Consider the following 22,988-nt stretch of genomic DNA (forward strand, 5'->3'; position numbering starts at 1 on the left):
GTAAGAGCCTATACGCTAAGGCAGGCAGCATAGGGAACAGGAGGAATTAAGATGTCTGCGTGCAGTTGGACCTCACTGGGATCACAAAGACACGTGTAGGATAGCTCACATGAATATGAAGAGGAACAGGAAATGTTCCTGCTGGTGTATCTGCAGCATAAGGAAAACAATGGAAAATGGTGGCCCGCTGCTGAATGCTAATGGATGCCTGTCACAAAGGATATGAGGAAGGTCAATACACTGTCGTCTTCATCTCACTCTTTACTGATAAAACCTGCCCTCAGCAGTTCCAGGTCCCTGAGATCAGTGGGAAAGCCTGGAGCAAGGTAAATTTCCACTCAATTGGGGAGGATCAGGTTAGGAAATGTATAAACAAACTGGACACACACAGATCCATGAGCCATAATGAGATGCACCCACACAAACTGAGGGAGCTGGCTGATGTCGGTGTGAGACCACTCAGTCGTTGAAAGATCATGAAACATCATGGTGATCGGAGGGCGAGGAAATTCTTAGGACTGGAAGAAAGTAAACATCTGCCCTACTTTGAAAAAGGGCAAGAAGAAGGATCCAGCAAACAGCAGGCCAGTCACAGCCTCACCTTGATCCCTGGGAAGGGAATGGAGAAAATAATTCTGAAAACCATTGCAAAACACAAGAAGGACAAGAAGGTGTTTGGGAGTAGTGAACATGGATATATGAACTACTAATTGTGCCTAACCAACCTGATAGCCTTTCACGATGACAAGGCTGACCCAATGGACAAGGAGAGAACACTGAACATTGCTCATCTTGACTTTAATATGCTTCTGTCACTGCCTCTCATTGTCTCCTCCCTCACAAACGGATGAAACATGAAATAGATAAATGGAGAGTGAGGTGAACAGAAAACTGGCTGAACTGCTGGGCTCAAAGGGTTGAAGATCAGCAGCACCAAGTCCAGCTGGAAATCAGTCAGTCATCAAAGGCACATGCCAGGTGTCAATATGAGAACAAATACTTTCAACAACTCATCAATAACTTATACACCAGAGGGTTGTGCTCCCATTCAGAGGGACCTTGACGGGCTGAGAAATGGGCCAGCAGTAACCTCATGAAGTTCAACAAAGGCAAATGCGGTCTGGCACCTGACAGGAATAATCCCATGCACACTGGTGGAAAAGGACGTGAGGGACAAGAAGCTGGCCATGAGCCAGCAATGTGGCCTCACAGTCAAGCTGGCCAACAGCAACCTGAGCAGCATTAGGAAGAGTATCACCAGCAGACTGAGGAAGCTGATGCTTCCTCTCTACTCAGGGAGGTTGTGGAGTCTCCTTCTCTGGAGATATTCAAGACCTGCCTGGACAATGTCCTATGCAGCCTGCTGTAGGTGTCCCTACTTCGGCAGGGGGGTTGGACTAGATGACCCTAAAGGTCCCTTCCAACCCCAAACATTCTGTGATTCAGCACTGGTGAGCCATCCCAAATGCCAGGACAAATCCTGCGCTCCTCAGTACAAGAGAGACATAGGCTTACTGGAGCAAGTCCAGCAAAAGGTCATGAAGGTAACTAAAGGACTGAAGCATCTTTTGTATGAGGAGAGGCTGAGTGAGATAGGGGCCTTTAGAAAAGAAGGGATCTTATCTATGCTTATAAATACTTGATGGGGAGCAGAGTAAGGAAAGCAGAACCTGACTCTTAGTGGTATCCAGTGAAAGGACAGGAGGCAACGGGCATAAACTAAATACAAGATATCCCATTTAAATATCATAATTTTTTTTTCTGTAAGACCGGTCAATCAACGGCACAGGTTGCCCAAGATAGTTGCAGAGTATCCATCCTTGGAGATATCCAAAACCCAACAGGACAGTCCTGGACAATATGCTCTAGCTGACTCTGCTTGGGCCAGGGGGTTGGACAATCTCCAGAGGTCTCTCCCAATCTCAACAATTCTCTGAGTCTGTTAAGTGCTTTATTTAACTTGTCTCCGCTTAAAATAAATTGAAAAGCAGTTAAATTAATCACCCATGAAATCTCTTCTCCACGATGTGTGAAAAAATAAAAAATGCATTTAACCTCATTGTGTTTTAGCTAGTGTAAGAGGCATAAAAAGGTTATAGCTGAAAGATAGCAGCATGTAGTAACCCTGACCCTAATGAATGCAATGTTTTTTGGCCTCTCTGATATTAATGGCAAGATTACAGATTAAAGATCACAGATTAAAAGCAATGGAAGAAATTCAGATACTCTGATCCATTTCATTGTAGAAGCCATAAAGTTTTCCCCAGTAATTCCTGATTCTAACCCTCCTAGTTTCCCCTGAAAAAGAAGAGTATATATAAATACAGAACTTCAGACAGATATTCACATGGGATATTTAGAATGGATTAACAACAGATACATCAAATGTATTTTGTTTCCTAAAGGAAATAGATACTTCAAAACAGACAAATAGGACTGCGATCACTCAAAAAAAATGTTAACATGCACTCTAAAAATGTGAATCAACTGCGTGGTGTTCAGTGGTACAGTATTACATGGCATTTCATACTAAATGAAAAACACCAATAATTATGTGGGCATTCATGGGTTTATGACTGCGTGACCCAAAGAACAGTTCCACCACATATGCAGAAATCAACCCACAGAGTAAGTTTTGTAACTCATGAAGAAAAGAATTGCAGACACATTGTAGATTAAAAATGCAAAGAAATTTTTTTACCATCAATGTGTTACTTAGAAAAAAAAAATCCTTTAGCAGTTAAAATCATACATCTTCAAGAGATCGGATTAAGCTTTTATTTTTCCAGAAGCTGGTTTTTTTTTTACAAGTTTGAATTTGAATTGTTGAAAAGATATGACTACAAACTGTGTTTCAAATTCTCTATCTACTTCCTTAGAGAAGAATTAAACAGCAAATGCCTGGTTCTTTCTTTGCCAGGGAGAACAAAGAATACATGTTAAACAAACATACAGTGGATTTCTGTACATATGTACTCTTACAAAGGCATGTTGCACGTATCACATGGGTATCTTTTGTGTCCATGTTGCTAAGGAAACAAACTTCTGCACCAAACATACGATTACAAAGACATTCTAGTTCTCAAACCGGGTGGGTAGGTGTCTTCTCTTTTTTATTTTTTAAATCAAGGAAAGAAAGCTAGTGTATAACATTACAGAAGAGCTTTCAATAGCCAAGAGCATGTTAAGCTAACAAAATTATAACATCTGAAAGACAAAGTTTTTCCATTCCATAGAGTTTGTGTACTTAGACATAACTTTAGAGGCTAACCCAAAAACTATCAGATTACAGCATAAACTTAGGACGTTGCTGGTTTTGCATAACACAGACGAGGCAGATAAATACTGAAATTTTCTTTGACTACTGAACTATTCATATCAGACAGTTGTTTATCAGTGGTGTAAGATAAAATACCATGAAAATATACCATCTCATTTAAACGAAGACAAAACAAGTTTGCTATAAAGAACTGTGTTCAGAAAATTAAGCTATCAGCATACCCATTAAAAAAGCATGAATCAAAGAACTATGTTACACAGATTTGAGTTCATGTTTTCCTGTTGTTTCACAGAACATTACACAATCTCTATTCAATACCTGTATCTGTTTTATTTATCTTGGTCCATCTGCTCTGCAAATGTTCTTGCAAAGCAGTTTCCCATAGCAACATCAAATATCACATAGTCCCAGTCTTCCCTTGAAGCACTTCTAACTGATCCATTCCTGAATTTCAAGCAGCATCTTCTTCTGCAATACTTAAGTAAATAATAAATAAATGGAGTAATTAATCAAACTAAAAAAAACAAGATGAATTAAACAAATACCCCCTAACCCCCTAATTAGGCAATTTATTTTTTATTTTATTGTTTTTATAATTTCATTTTTGGAGAGAATTATATTTAAATCTTCTAAGGCAGGGATGGGAGATCTATGTTGTAAAAAAAACCTGTCAATCTGTTGGTAGTTTTTACTTGTAAAGAATTTCAAAATCATTGTGTTACCTGTAGGAAAACAAACTGTGCATAATACAAGTTTTAAAGAATAAGGCTACACCACGTTGCAAAGTAAGTTTTGGAATGAAAAGCCAATGACTACTTCCTATGGAACAGCTTCAGCTAGATATCATCACCTACAAATCATTAATAGCTCATCTAATTTCTTCATCCTCATGTTCACCATGAAATATAAATTAGGAAAATTTCTCTATACATTTTCATGCAAGATAAAAAACTGGTTTACTATGATTTCCTGAAAGTAACATATTTTACATGAGAATCTACTGTGAGAACCCCTGCTCCCTATTTTAAGAAGCAGTAGAAATATAAAACATTCATTTTTAATCGAAGATCTTCTGATAAACTCTTAGCACTCAGAAAATAAAACCCAGTAAATATTGTGTTAGTCTTGAGCACACTAGTTCTGTGTGAAATTGTGACAGAAGTGTTGTTCAAGCTGTAACTTAAAGAATTATCTTAAGTTAGGAAAACTGGCATGATGAATTTCAAAGTCTGATATCTGTATTTCAGATTTGTCTATCCAGAACCACCAGAAGCAGCTAGGAACAGGCCTTATGGAGATCTAAAAGGTACTCAAACCTTCTGGGTCACTTCTACACCACCATACTTTAGTTTATAGTAGTTTAGAACCTAGAACTACTTTAACAACTGCTACCTGCAGTCTCAGATCCACGATAAGCAGCAGGATGAAAATCCCACAATATTTTTCTACCTGCATCACCTCCTTTTACCTGTACATTTACTCAGGTTTTCCCACGTATTCTCTTCTGCTCATCTTGGAATTTGGCCCAAAAAGGCTTTATAGATTGGTATAGATTGCTGGTCTGTATGGTGAAGTTCTGTACAGCAATTCCAGTATTTTTAGGTAGACAGGCTTCTGCATGGCTTAGACATAAATAACGCCATCGGCTAATGTAGCAAGTGTGGCATTTCTATAGGACAGACCTACAACAGGAGGATGGCTCAGCTGATCTGCTGCATATGCAGCAAGTCCAGTTCACAAATACATCCAAATGACGCTGGACAGATTAATCCAAAATACAAATACAAAAGCCCTCTACCTGCAAATAAGAGCACATGAAATATCTCTTTATAAAACCACCTGTAAGCTCACCTGCTACCTTCCCCATGATTTTCTGCTAAACGTCAGCCAAAGTACACTTCTTACCATCATCAGTAGACCGAATTTCTATCTATTTGCAGTAAACAATAGATGCATTTTATCATTACATTCTAAAAAAACTTTATTCTGTATTATTTTTAACAAGTCATTAAATTATGCCCTTATGCTGTTGAGTGGTATGTTTACAATTGCGAACACATTTTATTTCTCAGGCAAAGGCAGGCAGTAGCATTTCTGCCATCAGTCACTAAGGTGATGCTAAAAACTGGTAATTCAATTCCTTAATTGTATTAACCTAACCATGTATGTGTTTTATTATTCTTTACTATATATAAAATGTTTGTCTTAAGAATGTAGATTGGCTTATAAGAAAATCAAAGGTAAAAGCATTTCAGCCAAAACTACAGTGAAAGCTGCAGAGTATATTACCGCAAGTTTTCACCAAACCACACTTACTCTGTTTATTTGTCCATAGGAGGATTAGATTTCTACTAATTTTAAAATACCACAGTAAAAATACCAGTGATAAAATGATCAGTATTAGTCATGTTCTTTACATGCAATGGAGATATGTGAAATAAATTGGGTAAAAGCAGAGGACGTTTTGAAAAATACTTTTCAAATACACTACTTCAAAAGTAAAGATCTAAACTGAAAATAAAAAACTAATTCTTAAAGAACTAACAAACTGCTTTTTCTGACAGTATCTGAAAAACTATAAATCCTTTAAATGATTAGAATCTATTGTAGAAATGGCTAAGCAGCCTGTACTGTATTCATTTATCCTTTGTCCTTTTAAGCTTTCAGGGTGCTGTGTAGCCATAGTAACTATGCCTTTTCTCTGTGAAATCCATTAGCTGGTTTCAGTCTGGGATTCAACACTACCATAAAATCAAAGCCAAAGATTAAAAAAAAATTATGATGAAAAAAGATTATTGGTGACAAGCATTTCCTTTAGAAGCAACTTCTGCATATTTATGTTTTATACATAACAGCAAAAGAAACCAAAAGGTTAAAAAGACATCAAAAGATAAATTCAAAATGAATTTTAAAACTAGGTTACCATCAGGAATGACACACCACCACCTCAAACTAGATCTCAGGGCAAAACTAGCTCTTATTTGCATTAAGTCAGTCAGTACTGCTGGCTGGCTGGCCACCAACGAAACAGCACAACAGCTGAGCTGTCAGCCTCGCCATCTCACTCCCTTTCTGACAGCAGACTAAGGTGCAAGTATTAGCAAGGAAGAGAGACCAGAATTTGCATCGCAATTTGGACAAGCTCACACAAAAGATGAAAACCACCTTTGTTCCTACAGTATCTTTCATGTGACGATACAGACAGACGACAAAAAAAATCTGTTGAGTCTATACCGTAGAAGAATTCTATCGATAGGAAACGGAAAATCTTGGACTCTTATTCCATATAGACAACTTTGAAAGAGGGCAGATGTTTCAGAAGACTAAGACAAGCTTTACCCAGTATCCTATTTGGATATGCTTGCTTTTGTCACGACAGCCCTGAGCAACTTCAATGCCAGCTCAGTCCTGATATTTGTAACAGGTAAACTAAGCTTGTGACATTGCCACTGTTTGCTTGCATCCTAATGACCAGGAGTTACACTTGGCAACTAGGAGGAGCTAAATTTTCCTGCAAGTAGAAAGGAATCAGCAAAGTGTTGGAATACATTCCACTATCTGCTAATTCAAAAATAAATAAATTCCTTGAGTCTTTGTACGGACTACCACATTCCTTAACTAAAAATTTTCACTGCCTCCTCAGCTATTTAACTGTTAGTTCAACTTCTGCCAATTTTATACTTCCATTCACTTCTGCATTACATTAGAATCAAACACGATTCAAAGATGAAATATCTGCCATAGTAAGCAGTGTGTGTATTCAGGCTGGTGGAAGGGAGGTTTCCCACTAACAATTAAAAAAATGAATACATACTGGTATTTTACTTCTGCTTTCCTGCTCTTTTTTCTACTATTGCCCTTCTTATAACAAGTAGCAAGAATGAACAGCAAGGCTATGTCCATATAGGATAAAGAAAGATCACATGATCACAAAATTGCAAAGTGAAATCTTACTTGCACTCAATTGAAGCAAAAAAAAAAAAGGAAGAAAATAAAAGATTTCACCTGATGGTTAGCGGAACCTAAAACTTCTACTTTTTCCCCTATAATACATAACTTGTAAAGTCCTGATTTCATTGAAATTAGTAGCAAAACTGCCATAAACTTCACCAGGGGAAAAATTTCAACCTAGGTATCTTTATGACAAGGAAGTCAGTAAGAAGGAATTAAAGGTCATGCTTCCTGTCCCTATTGTAGAGGACAAAGTCATGTCATCATAGTTTCTACACCTGACTTGGCCAATGATTCTATGATCTTCTGGTTGAAGTCGGGGACAAGCTGTATGGCAGCATGTGTTGTAAATCACCGTGTAAAGCTCAATAAGAGCCCCAAACCCTTCTGGGAGTTCAACACTAAAACAAAGATGAACAAAATGCTTCTTTGCAAAGGTTCTTGGTGCTATCTTTCAAACAGAAAACAGAGGGAGGCTCACTTTTGCCTTAAAGCACAGTAAGTGTATTAAGGAAGGCAGGGATGTTCTTAACAGTTAGAACATTTTGACAAGACACTAGAGATCCAGATTCAGTTTTATCCTAAGCATTAAGATACTCAAAGACACAAACCTTTCTATAAAAAAAAAAAAAAAAAACAGACCAAAAAACTTTGACATTAGTGATGACTGCAATTTCATCCACTTTCACTACAGAAAAAGTACTTCTATCCATATTGACAGTACAATCTGTGAACCACCACCTTAGGAGAGGAGAGCAGGATATAGAGGTCCTTTCCTTTTTCCACCCAGTCTTACTGTTGCAAAAGGCTCAATGGGAAGCAATACTGATGGGACAAATCACAAGAAATTAAATCCAGCTCTGTGAACAGGAATTACCTAAAGGTGGAAAGTTGAAAAAAAAGATCAGAAAAGCTGGAGATCTGATACAATATAAAAAGGTCTAGATGCTCTCTACAGTCTCGCAAGTGTTGCAAAATCCGATGAGAACTTTTACAAACACTACAATTTAGAATACCTTGAAAAACAGCAGTAATTTTGTTCCACACCTGTTCAAGTAACTTTACCATAATTTTTTTCAAAATTCAACAGCTATTGTTCCTTTCCTCATTGATCTTATAATATTTTCTAATTTATATAATAAAACTAAAGAAATACCAAAACATTAAGCCACATATTTTTATAGCTTCAGTTTTTGCTGCACTGAATTCTAGCAGTTTAATGCCTGCAAAGTCCTAAGAATATTCCACAAGCTTTAAATTATGAGGGCACACAAAATAAACCTCTCATTAGAAACTGTGGTACCAATTAAAATAAACTTGGAAAAGGACTAGTCATGGGAAGTTTAATTTTCCTTGACATTGGAAAACAAAAGTACTTCACATAAATAAAACAACCACATAATATCTTCATCTGAGGAGGCTCTGCAAGGATGTTTTCTATGTCCAAGGATATTACTTCTTTCACATAAGCCTCTCTCCTCACCCTCCATTCCAATACTCTGCTGTTGCCATAGTTACCATTTTACATGGTCACAGCGTGAGTAATGACCTCACATTCAATACATCCCCAAAGGCTTCGAGTTTGCAAAATATTTCAAGATTTGTGCCAAAATTTTGCCATGAAATGTCACTAAAAGATTGGCAGGTGCTAAGGCACATTCAAACAAACATCTCTTTCTGAAGACTGGATATTTTCTTTGCTGAACTGGAAACTTTCAGCCACAATGAACGTATAGGAACTGAATGAAGGTACAGGAACCGAAACCATGGCACAACTCTAATTATAGTCTGACAATTTAGACATGTCCTTTTAATTATAATTCACATGGTTTTGAATAAGGGGATACAACTGTAAGCAGGTTTCCTCTTTCCAAATTCCAGTATAATCACATGAAGAAAAATCCTAACACACTCCTAAATGGCAACATAATAAGCAGAACCTAAGCCTTCCTACAGCATTTACAGATTAACGTTCCTCACATGACTTTAACACAATAATCAAGAGCACAAAATACATAAACAGCAGTTGTTGTCCTAAGCTTGAAGGATGGCAAAAACAAATCATAGTGATGACAATATAAAAGTCAGGTGTCATGCCCATAACAGGTGAGTCACTGAATCCTTAACTACTGTCCCATAATGAACAAAAGTAGATATACTGGGTTTCTGCATGAGGTCCCATGGCTTTGCTCTTATGGAATACGGAATATAAAGAACTATGCTTGGAGTAATTCTGAATTGTGTCTGAAATCTTTTATGTAACACAGATTACTGTCTATTGACTGATATATAAATTTCAGGTACAGCTTGCATCTGTCCAAGGAGCAGAACTTCCTACAGGCAGAACTGAATCTGTGTTCAGTGAATGAAGTGTTGAATTATCGGGCTCTGCTACAAGTTTCCAAATATGCAAACAAAAACTCTTCTTTCTACCTATCACTTAGATGGAAGCATACACATGATTATGGAAACTGTCCTAACTTCCCAATATGTGATGGGCACAGAAAACAAAACAAGGTAAAGATTCAATAAGTTGAAATACATCCTTTAATGAATTAGAAGAAACTACATTCCATTCAATTTGTTCAGTTAGATCTGATGCCTTACATGCCACTCAGTTTTTCTTTTGACTTTCCTACTCGCTAAATCAAAAGAGAACACGATGACAAGAATTCATCTGGATTACACTAATATGATGCTAACAGACAAAGGTATCTAAGTTATGAACACATTATATCCATTCACTTATTAGCATATATACATTTTGTGAATCAGAATTTTAGTCACTGAGTATCACTACCTCAACAGTTAGTGCTAAGGATCACAATGTGTGTAAGAAGGTTATTTTCATATTCATCTTGTGAAATTCTGTGATCTTTCATATGCAGAGCAAATTCACCCTGTTCCTTATCTCTTGAAACTGTTCTCTTACGTGAGCATACTTGGAAGATTCCACATTGGTTTTAACCTTAGAATAACAATGACAAAAAGCCATCTGTGACAACCCAACACTTTGCAATAGATGCATTTATTTTCCCAGTTAGTGCGTTTGGCATCTTTCTGACCTATATACGGCCAAATTTTTTTAAGCTGCTCTTCTGATGACACTGATGCTGCTATGCCTGCTGATCTCAGTTTTTCAATGTAGACAGAGAGCGACTAGAAGGGGTCTTCTCTTTCCAACTTTTCCCACCCGGGCCTGCCATGCAAACAAGAGCACACTGGAAGGAAGATCAATGGATGGTCTAGAGCCAGATGAAACAGGTGCAAGTACTTTCCATGAGCCTCAGAACCGAGGAAGCCAGGTTTCCGCATCTGTTGATTGGCTTTTTAGGTGAATTATGCTAACTCCATACTATCACTTTCTGCAATCCAGAGTCTGCCATATTTGTATGTGTACTTAAAATCCTTGCTCACACTAACAGTTCCTACCAATCAAGATCTCCTCCTAAAATCAACAATGATCAATAATGAAAATGATGCATAGTGTTGGGCTCAAAGGGTTGTGGATCAGCAGCACCCAGTCCAGCTGGAGCTCAGTCACCAAAGGCACATCCCAGGTGTCAACACAAGAACCAACACTGTTCAACCTCCTCATTAGTAACTTGCAAGGTGGGACAGAGCACACCTTCAGCAAATACACAGATAATGCAAAACTAAAAAAAGTAGTTGATACAGCAAAGGGTTGCATAGACCTCATCAGGCTGAAGAAAACAGTAATATTGTGAAGTCCAACAAGGGGAAATGCAAAGTCCTGCACCTGTGGAGGAATAACCAGTACACCAGTACAGGCTGGAGGACAACTAGCTGGAAAGCAGCTTTGCAGAGAACAACCTAGGGGTCCTGGTGGACAAGCTGACCATGAGCCAGCAATGGGTCCTCACAGGAAAGGCAGCTCACAGTAACCTGGCAGTGTCACTAGCAGGTCAAGAGAGGTGCTCCTTTCCATCTTTTCAGTATTAGTGAGAAACATCTGGACTGCTGGGTTCAGTCCTGAGCTCCCCGAGATGAAAGAGACATGGACATAGTGGAGCAAGCCCAGTAAAGGGCCATGAAGATGAGTAAAGGACCACAGCATCTTTTGTTTGAGAAGAGGCCGAGAGAGATAGGGGCATTCAGTGTGGGGAAGAGAAGGCTCAAGGGAATCATATCTATGTGTGGATCTTACTACCTAAGGGAGAAAAGAGTATGGGAGGCAGAGCCAGACTCTTGTCAACAGTGCCCAGGCACAAGACTCAGAGAAATGGGCACAAACTGAAATACAGAGCTGTGTTCTATTCCAGTGAAACATCGGAAGAATCTTTCCTACTGCCAGGTTGGTCAAACACTGGAAAATGTCACCCAGACTGTTTGTGGAGCCTTCATCCTTGAATACACTCCAAAATTCACTTGACACATCTCTGTGCAACCTACTCTAGGTGACCCCACTGTAATTGTGCTGGACAATCTCCAGGCGTCCCTCCAACCGTAACATTCTATGATTCTGTTAAGAATTAATATCTCTGGCTTTAAAACAGGGAACTCATTTGAAGTTTCTCTCCTACATCGAGAATCAATGTGCTTACACAGTATCCTGTTCTGATCCACTTTTTTGTTGCATAGTGTCATCTTTATGAGCAACTGAACTACTATATTCTCATTATTGTCTGATTGTTGCTTTGAAAGTAACAATTCTCATAATTTATCAGCACCACTAGTGCCCAACTGTCAAAGAAAATCTTAAAAAAATCCCAATAATAACAAAAAAACACACAGGGAACAGGGCTTCCAGGAGTAAGTATTCTGTGATTTTTTTCTCCATTGCCTTTCAATAAAATTATTTCATAATGTGATCACTTGGATCTTAGTGTGTAAATTTTTCAAAGTACCAGCTTTTTCCCAGTCCTGGTGAATTTTGCCTTTGATAAACCCCAATTCCAGCCACTCTCATTCACTATACAAAAGAGACATCGCATTTCACTCAATCTGAAAATAAAAAATATTCTCAGAGTTTGTAATTCTCTATGAAGCGAGCTGTGTCTCTCACTTGATATTTCACACTTATGAGAAGACTGTTTTACAATTTAAATGTTATGTTACTCCTCCATAACCTCCTTTTATGTTCTGTTTTGATGCTTCGTGAATAGAATATTCATCTAGCGTTTACATTAATATTTAATTGAAGAAAACTCAGTTCTGCATAGCTCATGAATGTGACAATTCACAGTACCTAGTTGTCAAGTAACACCCAGCAGACTGTCACGTGGAAGTACTACATCAGGAAGTACTATACATACCTTCCTGCTCCCATATGCTATCTCCCATTACAGACCCTCATTCATTACACATCTACAGGGAGCCATTCTACTGCTTCCTGAAACATTTTCTTCCACCTATGAATCCAGCTAGAATGTTTTTCTCAGTTAAAATCATCACTAGTTGCTTCTTCCTCTGCTGAATTCATTTCAACGTACATCTCTTCCACACTAAGTCACCAAGAGGTTGCGGCAATGATTCTTTTTCCAGGATCAAGGAAGACAGGTACTTATTTCTTTATGATGATTAAATACACCAGGCATATTTAAAGAATAAGTTTGAGAGGTATCATAACATAGCCTCTGGCTACTATGATTTCTGAAAAGAGGAAATAAGATTTATTATCCATGGTGATGCTGCTCAGAAGTAGCACTGACACATTTAGATTAGCTATCCTAGCGCACTTCACTGCTAAACCCACAAAGTCTTACCGAAAAACTTATGGAAAGCACAACTGGAGCTCACACTTTTAAGCTGCCCTTACAATGAAAATGTTACCTTAAAGTTGGAGCAAAAAAAGTTTAAGCTAGTGCCTCAGCTAATCCATTTTCTGAAACAGCAGAAACACGCAAAGCATTCTCTTACCAGTGCTAGCCTCTCTGACTTCACATCTGCAGCCTACAATTCCGCATACTATACTCTTAAAACTTCGATTGCATAAACCCTTGATTTTCTCTGCTAGAGAAGATGTAGTTCTGCATTTACATCAATTAAAAGAAGCCCCAAAGCTGTAATTCCCCTAGAAAAGCTGTGTAACATTTGTCAGACAATATGCATGCCATGAATTCCTAAAGTGGTTGGATAGTTTTAAGAAAAATCTTAACAAAGAATTTGCCATGAGATCAAAAGCATTTTTAGCTTAAACTTTTATTTTCCCCATTCTCAGGTAAAGAACCGAAATAACAAAGAAAGCCCAGCTCTGTTTTAATTATGCACAAACAATGTAGATCTTCTCAGAATTTTTTCCTAGTAAATACTCATAGAATACCAGCATTTCAAACCACTGCTACACTGCGTATATTCTACGCTTCCTAAACTCAAGTTACTCTTTAGCCACTGAAAACATGGCAATACAATCGTCAGTTTGTCTCTGTAAAGCTCTTCCTGTAGCTGGCTTCTGATGACCAAGAGGGCTTCAGTAGAATTGAAAAAGGGTGTTAAAACCAAGAAAAGAGAAAAGGTAAGCTCTGCAATTCAAACAAAGTCTAGCATTTGTTTCTCTGCTTCCTGCATAAGTGTGCTACTGCATGCTCTATTGGCGTATCAAATTTACCAGAGCTTTGAGTGGATTTACCTACACTACTGCTTTAAGTTGAAGTCATCAAGTACTATAAAAGGGCTTCTAAATCGATGTAGCATGATTTTCTTGAAAATCAGCTAGAATGAAATCTTGGAATAAAGAAATTTGGTTCTAAAGGGTAAGCAGAACGAGAAGTTTTGCACACAGCCGTCTTCCCCCGTGCCCCATCCCTGCACAAGTCCATTTTTACTGGTCTAAGACCAAGCCTGAACTTCCAGCAACCCTCTGATTTGCAACAAACTCTAGGCAGTGTCCTTTTAATCTTCCAGAAGACTTTTCTAATCACCTTTAAAACTTGAACTCACAGACACATAGCCTGCCTGCTTCTCAAAAGCCCATCTTACTGCCTTCCTAGCAGCTAAGACACAGCCTCCGACTACCTGCTCCACCCAGCACCATCAGAGCCTCTCCCCAGGCACGTCCGGGGAGCTACTTGCTGGGAAGGAGCAGTCCCCCCTTCCTCCCCGAGATTTCTACGCAATCCATTTCTTAGCATCTGGAGGAAGGAAGCCCTCTTCCACACTGCTCCAGCTACACCCCTTTCCGCAGGAAAGGATACAGAGAGGGTAATAAACTGCAAACAAACTGAACAGAGCATCCATCACACATGCAGACTCATCAGTGATTAGGTAGATAACGTTTCTACCAATGTGCAATTTTGGAACAACTTGAGGTTAAGTTCTTATGAGAAACATCCAATTTCTGTAGATTCCTTCCCACCATCTAAACAGCATTTGTTCTCTGCTACTTACTCATGTTTTTCCAATACACTCTGCCTCATTGAAGCACTACATGCTGGCTAACATACTCTTAAGGATCCCAGAGTGAAAGCTGGGAGGCTTCTGCCATTAATTACTTCAGACATCAACTTCTGTATCTCAAATCTCAATCACTGTGATGCACTTGAGTAAATATCCCCAAGACACATCATCAAGCATGTTTTCCACGTCATTTTTAGAGGCTGAAAATCATCTTCCCATTATACTCACTTGAAAGGGAACTGAACTGAGAACACTAACATAGTTAACACTAAGGTAAACCTACCCAGAATGTTAATAGAAAAGGTCTACAGAGTCTGCATGCAAAAGCCTGCTCCCAGCCTCTAAGACAGAGTCCAGTCAATGGGCCAGAAAGCGAGTGCGACAGCGAGTGAATGCATACAGGCCCATATGGGTGTTAGCTTTCATGATCATATGGCTGTGCCTGTGACTAGCATCATGCATTGGTAGATCTCATCAAATTCACAGCTCTAATTCTTAGAGCTGCCATCAGGTGTCTTTTAGTTAAAGAGGAACTCATTGTTCACAGTTAACACTTTCCAAAATACCTTATTACACCAGATTTGCTGTTTCAAACATTGAAAGTCTCTCTCCAGCTGTTAGTAGGAATATCCTTATTTTATCCAAATTCTATTTGTGTAATCAAGAAAAAGAATGATAGCATGTGACTATTAAACTGCTTCAAATATGGCAAAGAGTATATTACATCCAAAAACAATGTTCTGACTGGACACTTCTCGAAAGACCCAATAAGCCTGGTGGACACCTCCCCCACTACTGCCAACAGTCCCTCACAAAAATCACTGCTAAATAAGGAATAGGAAACCTGAAGATGTAAACAAGCAAAAAAGTAATCAATACTTTTCCCTCTGAATGTCTCAGATGGCCTTTTGATGGTAACACCTACCCCTATAACTACTTTCTATTGATTCAACAATTAAAAAAAGATAATAAATTGAAAACCAGTCATAGTCAAGATGCACACCTGGAGTCCTGGCTATTTACATTAAGATCAATGATGCCTGTAAGAATTTAAATTTTGTCTTCTGCTCTGTATGTAGCATAGTATCAAGTGCCACAACTTTAAGCGATCAGTCATCTAGCTTAAGTAAAGCCACAAGACCGTAAAAGAGCTCTGGAACAAACAAACATAACAACTCCATTCCAAAAGCAAAGTAGAATTGCCTGCCCCAGGAGACAGGTTTATCTGTGCAAAACCAGGGATTTCTAGTTGTAAAAGTCTCTAGCATACACTCCTGACCTACCTAGAAATCATCAGAACTGTCTCAGTCATTTAGGAACTCAAAGTTTCAACATAAGCACAGTGCAAAACTAAAACCCAAGTCTTCTCTATCAATGGCAAGAAGGAAGCCAGTGCACAAACCTCTTCCCTGAGGAAAGAAAAGGCAATAATAAATCATAGACAGATGGTAGTCACCTGGCAGACTAACACCCTCAGCCACTGTAGTGATATGTTTGCAGAATACAGTACACAGTTCAACTGCCAACACTGTTAGGTTTACACCAAAGCCAGAGCTCGAAATCTTTGAGTCGTAAATGGATGCTGTATGAACAATTAGCCTATTGGAAAACAGAGTAAATGGGAGAAATAAAAAATCAGGTTCTGGGTACTGTTTTATCTAACTATTGTATCTAGCTATTTTCACTACAAATCACTTCATACTCAAAGGACAGCTAAAGACAAATTCAAATTACCAACATTGATGTTCATACGAAACAAGACAAATCTAAGGATATGAATTGATAATAGACCGTGCTTGTTGTTTTGGGGTTTTTTTTTTTCACTCTTCTTTTTCATGTAGACATTGGACTGACTGACTTGTCATAACAGAACCAAAATTTCACATATGGCTTGCTGTGACTTGATAAATCCGCAATGAAAAAAAAAAATGAAAACTGATGCATACTAGTCCAGCAGGTAGCTGGTATTTGCTGGCACAGTCTTGGCACAGTCTAAGAGTTTCTTTTGTCCTTCTCTGGCTTCTGTTAGCTGTCAAGCATCTCACTTTGTGGTGTTGAGACTTCTTCAGGGTACTTTTTTTTTTTCTTCTTCCCATTTCTATTCACTCAGCTCCATGTTTTAATTATCAGAGAAGCAACAGCTCCAGTATTTCTAGTTCTTGCTCCTCTGTGAGTTAAAAAATAAAGATAGTATCTGTAATTGTTTTTTTGCTGCCTGGATGATTAGATTCACAAACTACTGTATGGGGAGCCAAACTCTCACAGGACTAGTCTAATTAAGAAGTCAAATTGCTATGTTGATTACAGACACTCTTCATGAACTTCAAAATCAATAGTTCTCAGAGTAATCTCAAATTTTGTGCAGAGTTTCAGGAAACAATTATGTTTTTTGGTTTTATCAGAGTACTATAATTTTCACGTCAGACAAAGACTTACATAGGATTTTTTAAAAATTTGCTGTCTAAAAGCATAGCTGCCATCACTTTACTCACATATTTGCCATCACACTTAACTACTTAAAAAAATTTCAATGCTGTGAAATATTCCCAGAGTTTTGTGATGTAGATTCTGACTTGATCTTTCAGAATAAAAATACTGAGGTTATATTTAGGAAAATCATAACCATAAAGTCAAATAGGTAGGAGAGCAACCTGCTGAGGAAGCTCATTGCCTCCCTTATTAACCTACCAAGGGTTAGTTAAAGGGTTAAGACAAAGGGCTAACTCAGAAAAACTCTGCTCTCTTGCAGCAAACAGATCCTTCATGACCCAAAGTTTCTTTAGCCCTAACTTTCAGGCTTGTAGAAAGCACCTAGGCTAGGGCAGACCTCAGCTGATTTTCAAGTTGTGAAAAAATGTCCCAGTAGAGACGTAGAAATATGAAAAAGAACAAGTTTTACCTTTTAAAAATTGTAACTCTTTCACGAATGCTGTTGTACCAATCAAAACCATTGCGAGTATCTGATTAGCACAACGATTCATGGACAAATTATCACTACTGTCACTCTGCAATTTCCAGTTTTTTGAGAACAGCGGCGTATTCAAAAAGAGAAAATTCTCCTTACATAGGATATCACTTCAAAAAGCTTTATATTTCACAACTACAGCTTTAAATGTAAGCAGGGCAAATCCAGCACAGAACAATGATATATACTTCCAACCTGGCACCGCAAAGGTCTCTATCAGTAACCATGGTATTTCACTGATGGACAGATAAAGATAGAGCATGTATCTTTGCTTCTAAGAGTATTGCGGATAAATCAACAAATGAAGATAAAACTTCATTCTTTAGTCATCAGAACAACAGACAAGGTTCAGTAAATGAACTAAAGGAGCAATATATCTCAGAGAACAAAAAGAAATAAGATGATTATAGGAGGAAAGGATAATTCTCTACATGCTCAAACAGTGTGTATATATATATATATATCTCTCAAGAAGCATGCTCTCTTATTCAGGATGTTACAATGATTAGAAATAATAGTCTCAAATTAGAACAAAAATAAAAATGGGATACCAAGGAAAACTTTCATATATTGAAATTTATTAGGCTATAAAAGCCCACATTGTTAAAAAGTATGTAGCTGAAACATCTAGGACATTTAAAGAGTAACAAAGCAAATAAATATACAAGATACTTTTACGCCATATTCAGGAAAGTGTAAATTATGGCTTAATAAGTTTATTTTCCAGCCTTTGATGTCTATTATTCATTTCAACATTGTTTGCTGAAGTAAATATTTGAAAACAAATAAAAACCCAAAATGTCATTTCCTTATTCCATGAAACAATAAATCTCTGGTTTACTCCTAAGTATTCAAAAAGTTATGAATCAGAATAACACACATGCACTGGGAAAATGCAGGAACACTTTTCATACTCAAACACTTCCTAGTCAGGCAGAAATTTAGCATTTGAAACATTTCAAAAAAAGTATGTCATATCCTTTTGAAAAGAAAATTACACTATTTAATTCATATAAAAGTAATGGAAAATATTTTCAATATAAAAAATAGAAGTTACAGTTTTCCTTGCAAAACTCACAGATCTGTGGGCTCAGTATGTATTGAAACATAGGATAGAAGAGATACAGATTGGATCCAAAATAAAGCAGTTTAGAATATGCTGGTGTGCAAACTGCAGTGTACATCTTATACAAGACAGTTCACCAAAAAGGTAAATTAAATATAGACCTTTTTTGGTCAGTTAGAACAAAAATATTAAAAACTTCTGGTTAATCAAAAAAATACAAAAATTATGTTTTCTCAAGGTGTTTCTTGGACATTCACCTTAGCATGCTACGTTTCAGTCTGGCATGGTGTAAGAAGGGGCCTGTTTTTTTAAGAACGTGGAAGTAAATGTCAAAACTTTGTGCTATTTTCAACTGAGAAGCATCAGGCTTCAGCATTTTCAGCATGAAATAGTCTCCTTTTTTGCTTTGGTTTTTCTACCTCAGAAAAATGTAGGCAGTTTTCCTGTGGAATGAACAAATCATCAATGACAGAAAACATACGTCTAGTTCCAGTTGACTCAAATACGAATCCTGTGAAGAAGTTACCCATATCCATTAATCCCACAGAACTATTGACTTTTGGAGTTTTCTCAATTTATTTTTTGTGTACAGTCCTACTTTGTCAATGGAGCCACTTAAAGGGAGAAGTGTCAAGCCTCAGAGCTATTTGTGCAATTAAAGCTTGCTTTGCCTTTTTTTTTTATTCTTCTTTATTGTTATTTTGTTTGTTGCTTGTTTAATAAATATTATTATACCTACTGGTCGAAGTAGGCTAATTAATACTGTCTCTTTGTATTGGCTTCTCATTTGAGCACACCAGTACTTTCCTCTGAATTAATTAGGGGTTTACTAGGAAAATTTCTACACCGCCTCATCTAAATCCCCATCCCAACAAGTCTCATATCACATTATGATTGCAAGACTCTTTTCTTTACAAATTCTGTATATATCAAACGTTAAAACCGGAACGGAACTGTCATCATTTCCAATATTGAGAAATAGTTCCAAGTATGCAGATTACAGGTCATTTTCATGCCTATATGGGGAAAAATTCTCATATGATACTTTGCTTTCATGCTGTGTCCTAGAACTACTTGGTAAGTTTGATAGACAAGTAATAAAACAAACAAGGAACTAGCAGGAGGAAGTCCCTTATCACACCAGCTAAAAACCCTTCCTCTAAACTGTACAAGTTTCAGGTGTATCAATCAGATATTCTATTGTAACAGTAGCACAAAATGTTAACTGTAATATGCAGAATTAGTTGCTCATCATTTTATGACAAGTTCAAGTTCAGTCTGGACAAGTTTCACTATTCACCATACTTAAAATCCACACTTAAATTTTTAACAAATTTTTCCCATTCCATAATTATTTGCAAAATCAAGGTTTCAGTAGTTCTTAACATTTTCACAAAAACAAGCCTACCTGAAAGCAAAATCACTCATGCAGAAACTTACTGCTGATTTGTTGCATTTCTTATACTTAGAATTCTCTTAATCTGCTGGAAATAATATACTCTACAGCTATGAAGTCAAAACTCTACCACGCAATTACATTGAATAACTATGGAAATACAAAAATTTATTCAATGTTACATAGACTGCTGAAAAAATAATGAGAACTGAAGCCTGAATGGCATGGATGTCAACCAAGAAACAGTCACTAAATTCAGACATCCCTCAAGAATACTCACCTGTTGGAGGGAGCTGGAGACGGAGTACCATAGTTCAGGGACAGAGAGTCTAAAATGCACACAGCTAAACACACACCATAAATTTAGCTTCAAGAACATTTTGGAATCCAGGGGATTGAACTAGAATGTAAATGCACTGATCATAGAGTTTTTACGGCATACAGCTCCAAGGCATTAAGATTAACTCTGATGTGGTGCTATGGTCTGACAGCAGTGTAAGGCAGAGTGCAGCAAGACTCACCTTTCTCCTTCTAACACACTCGGCTCTTCTAAGACTAACCAGGGTATTTACAGTCTGTGGTTGGGCCTATATTTTAATTATAGGATTATAATCAATTAATAGATAAACCTCATTGTTATAAAAATACTGGTAAAGTTAAACACAATATAAAAGCTATTATAACTAGTGTTACACAAAAATGACTCATAGATCTTATACATGCAGTTTTTGAAATCAGCATCAATGCTTCCCTGTCTTATTTTAAGGTTACTTTTCCCCCTTGAAAAGTATAACTGCAAAAAAAAAAAGTATATTCTGCAAAACAATTCTACCATTCAGTGCAACACTTGTCAGTGTAGTAAGTGGAATTAGCTGTCTGATTTCAAGTAAAATTCAGCAGACCTCTTTCTGAAATATTTACCAAGTGGCACTTCCATAAAACTCATCTACAATGCCAGATGTGAATAAACATTTTCATGACTAAGCCCTCTGAATTTCAGTAATTGTCTTGCAGTCTTGCAGAAAAAAACAGCTACTGCCAATGAGCCAATTCTTGTTATGGATAAAGTCTTGCTTACACATGAAAGATCAAAGTTTCTTAGCATAGTACCTTATTTGAATTCTTTTGCCTTTACTAAAATATTATCACTTTATACTGAGGATAAACAAAAAAAAAACCTTATCAAAATTATCATGCTTCAAAAATGTGCTTTATTACTTCTCAAAAATGAATATATATTGAAAGTAAGTAGGCGACACCACAATAATAGCATCCTATTCTTGAAACCAAGCAATTTTTTTTAATTTTAAATAGCTACAATGTAGTACATATAATCTAGGGGACAGGTGGAGAAAAATTTCCATTGATTCTCTGTCGCCTCAACAATAAGTAATTGGACCCAGAAGCTGAATAGTACAGATTAGCATTAAAATACCAGTCAATTATTACTAGCTATAATCTAACATTCTGAATGGGCAATACTCTGAACAAATACATGCAGAGTTAACTAGAGGCTGTAGGCCAACAGCTGTCTGAATAAAAAGAGCTAGGGACTCCTGTTAATTTCAATTAGTGTTGCAATTCACTCTCACCTTCTACATTCTTCAGATATCTGTACTATTTCAGCATGACAACAAGAATCTACAAATACATAATTAGAGTAAAGAAGAGCTCTGAAGATGTCCACAATGCATACATTTTTTTCCCACCAAGGCAAACGCTTGTGTTCAGAAAAAATGGATCATCAATTGTGATGGAATAGGGACAAACTTAAAGGAGACTGTAACTACTGCGCTGTTCCTGTGAAATGTCACATCCTGTAGACCAGCTATAAAAGGCTTGGAACTTGATACATTGCTATTTCAACGGAATGACAAGAGGGTATGAAGTTGAATGAAGTTTTCTAAGTAGAGAGTCTCGGCTCTCAGGTGGGCACATTAAGGGTCCAGGGGAGTATTTGGCCTCTGACTGAATTTTGGTAAGAAGGAAGACCTCAGTAAATCATTCAGTGTTCTTGGATCCAAATGTAAGAGCTCAAAGTAGGTTTGTATTATCAATTGCCTTAGCAGAATGATAGCACTGGCCACCTATGATGGGCTAAGAGAGATCAGAGAGGCAATAAGGGAAGGAAATACAACTGTAATGGCAGATACCTCTGAATATCAGGCAAGTATCACACTGGGACACAAAGCAGAAAAGAAACTTTTAGCGCTAGAATAATCACTCATGGAGAGCTGGTTAGGGAAACCATTAGAAATGCAGTCCCAGGCTTACTATTGAATAGTATGCAGGATCTTGTTCAACATTTTTCTATTGAAAGGCACTCTAATAACACATTCAGATTCAATATCCCTACAGGAGTTACAAAAGCCATAAAATCCACCAGTTGTATGCCACTTCCAAAAGGAAAATGACACAGAAAAGAGAGCCTATTAAAAAAATGATAAAAAGAACTCCTAAGAGAATTAAGTCCCAGAGACATCATGTACATCACTGAAAGACATCATATTGAAAACACAGTGCTAGTGCACATCACTTATTAAGAAAAATTTGACTAAAAGTTAAAATGAAACTGACTTCAAGAAACAGATGAAAAGCAGCTGTCAGAAACAAGAAAACAACAACAACAAAAAAATCCATTCATTGAAAAGCTTAAGTTATGCTCAGATGAAGATAAAGAGAATCATACACCCTGGTGAATTAAATAAATACAAACAGTTAAAAAAAAACCTTTGAGGAGTAACTCAGAAATCAAAGCTAAAGACTAAATGCAACCCCATCCAGAGCTAGGCGTCTGCTAGAAATTCTGTAGCACCAGTTGATGATCAAGATACAAAGAAATACCCACAGAGAACGACAACATTTCAGTGACATTAAAAAAAAAAAATACTTGCATTGATATTTACTATGGAAAGCAGAAAGGAAACCCCTGGAAGCAGCCTGACTTCTGTTCATTCATTGCAACAGCAAGATT

General features: G+C 37.4%; 1 protein-coding gene across 6 annotated transcripts in view; it reads right to left on the bottom strand.

Annotated features, from left to right (window-relative positions):
- The window catches only part of MARCHF1 (membrane associated ring-CH-type finger 1), a 248,518-nt gene that overhangs the window by 170,575 nt on the left and 54,955 nt on the right, over positions 1 to 22,988 (bottom strand). The window contains exon 1 of one of the 6 annotated variants that reach the window (XM_075421659.1): positions 3,599 to 3,707. The exons of the other annotated variants lie outside the window; for them this stretch is intronic. The gene's annotated coding sequence lies outside the window, so the exon portion shown is untranslated. Of the gene's footprint in view, positions 1 to 3,598; positions 3,708 to 22,988 lie in introns of those variants that run through there. 6 annotated transcript variants of the gene reach the window in all.

Source organism: Opisthocomus hoazin, chromosome 5 (assembly GCF_030867145.1).
Source record: "Opisthocomus hoazin isolate bOpiHoa1 chromosome 5, bOpiHoa1.hap1, whole genome shotgun sequence".
Lineage (NCBI taxonomy): Eukaryota > Metazoa > Chordata > Aves > Opisthocomiformes > Opisthocomidae > Opisthocomus > Opisthocomus hoazin.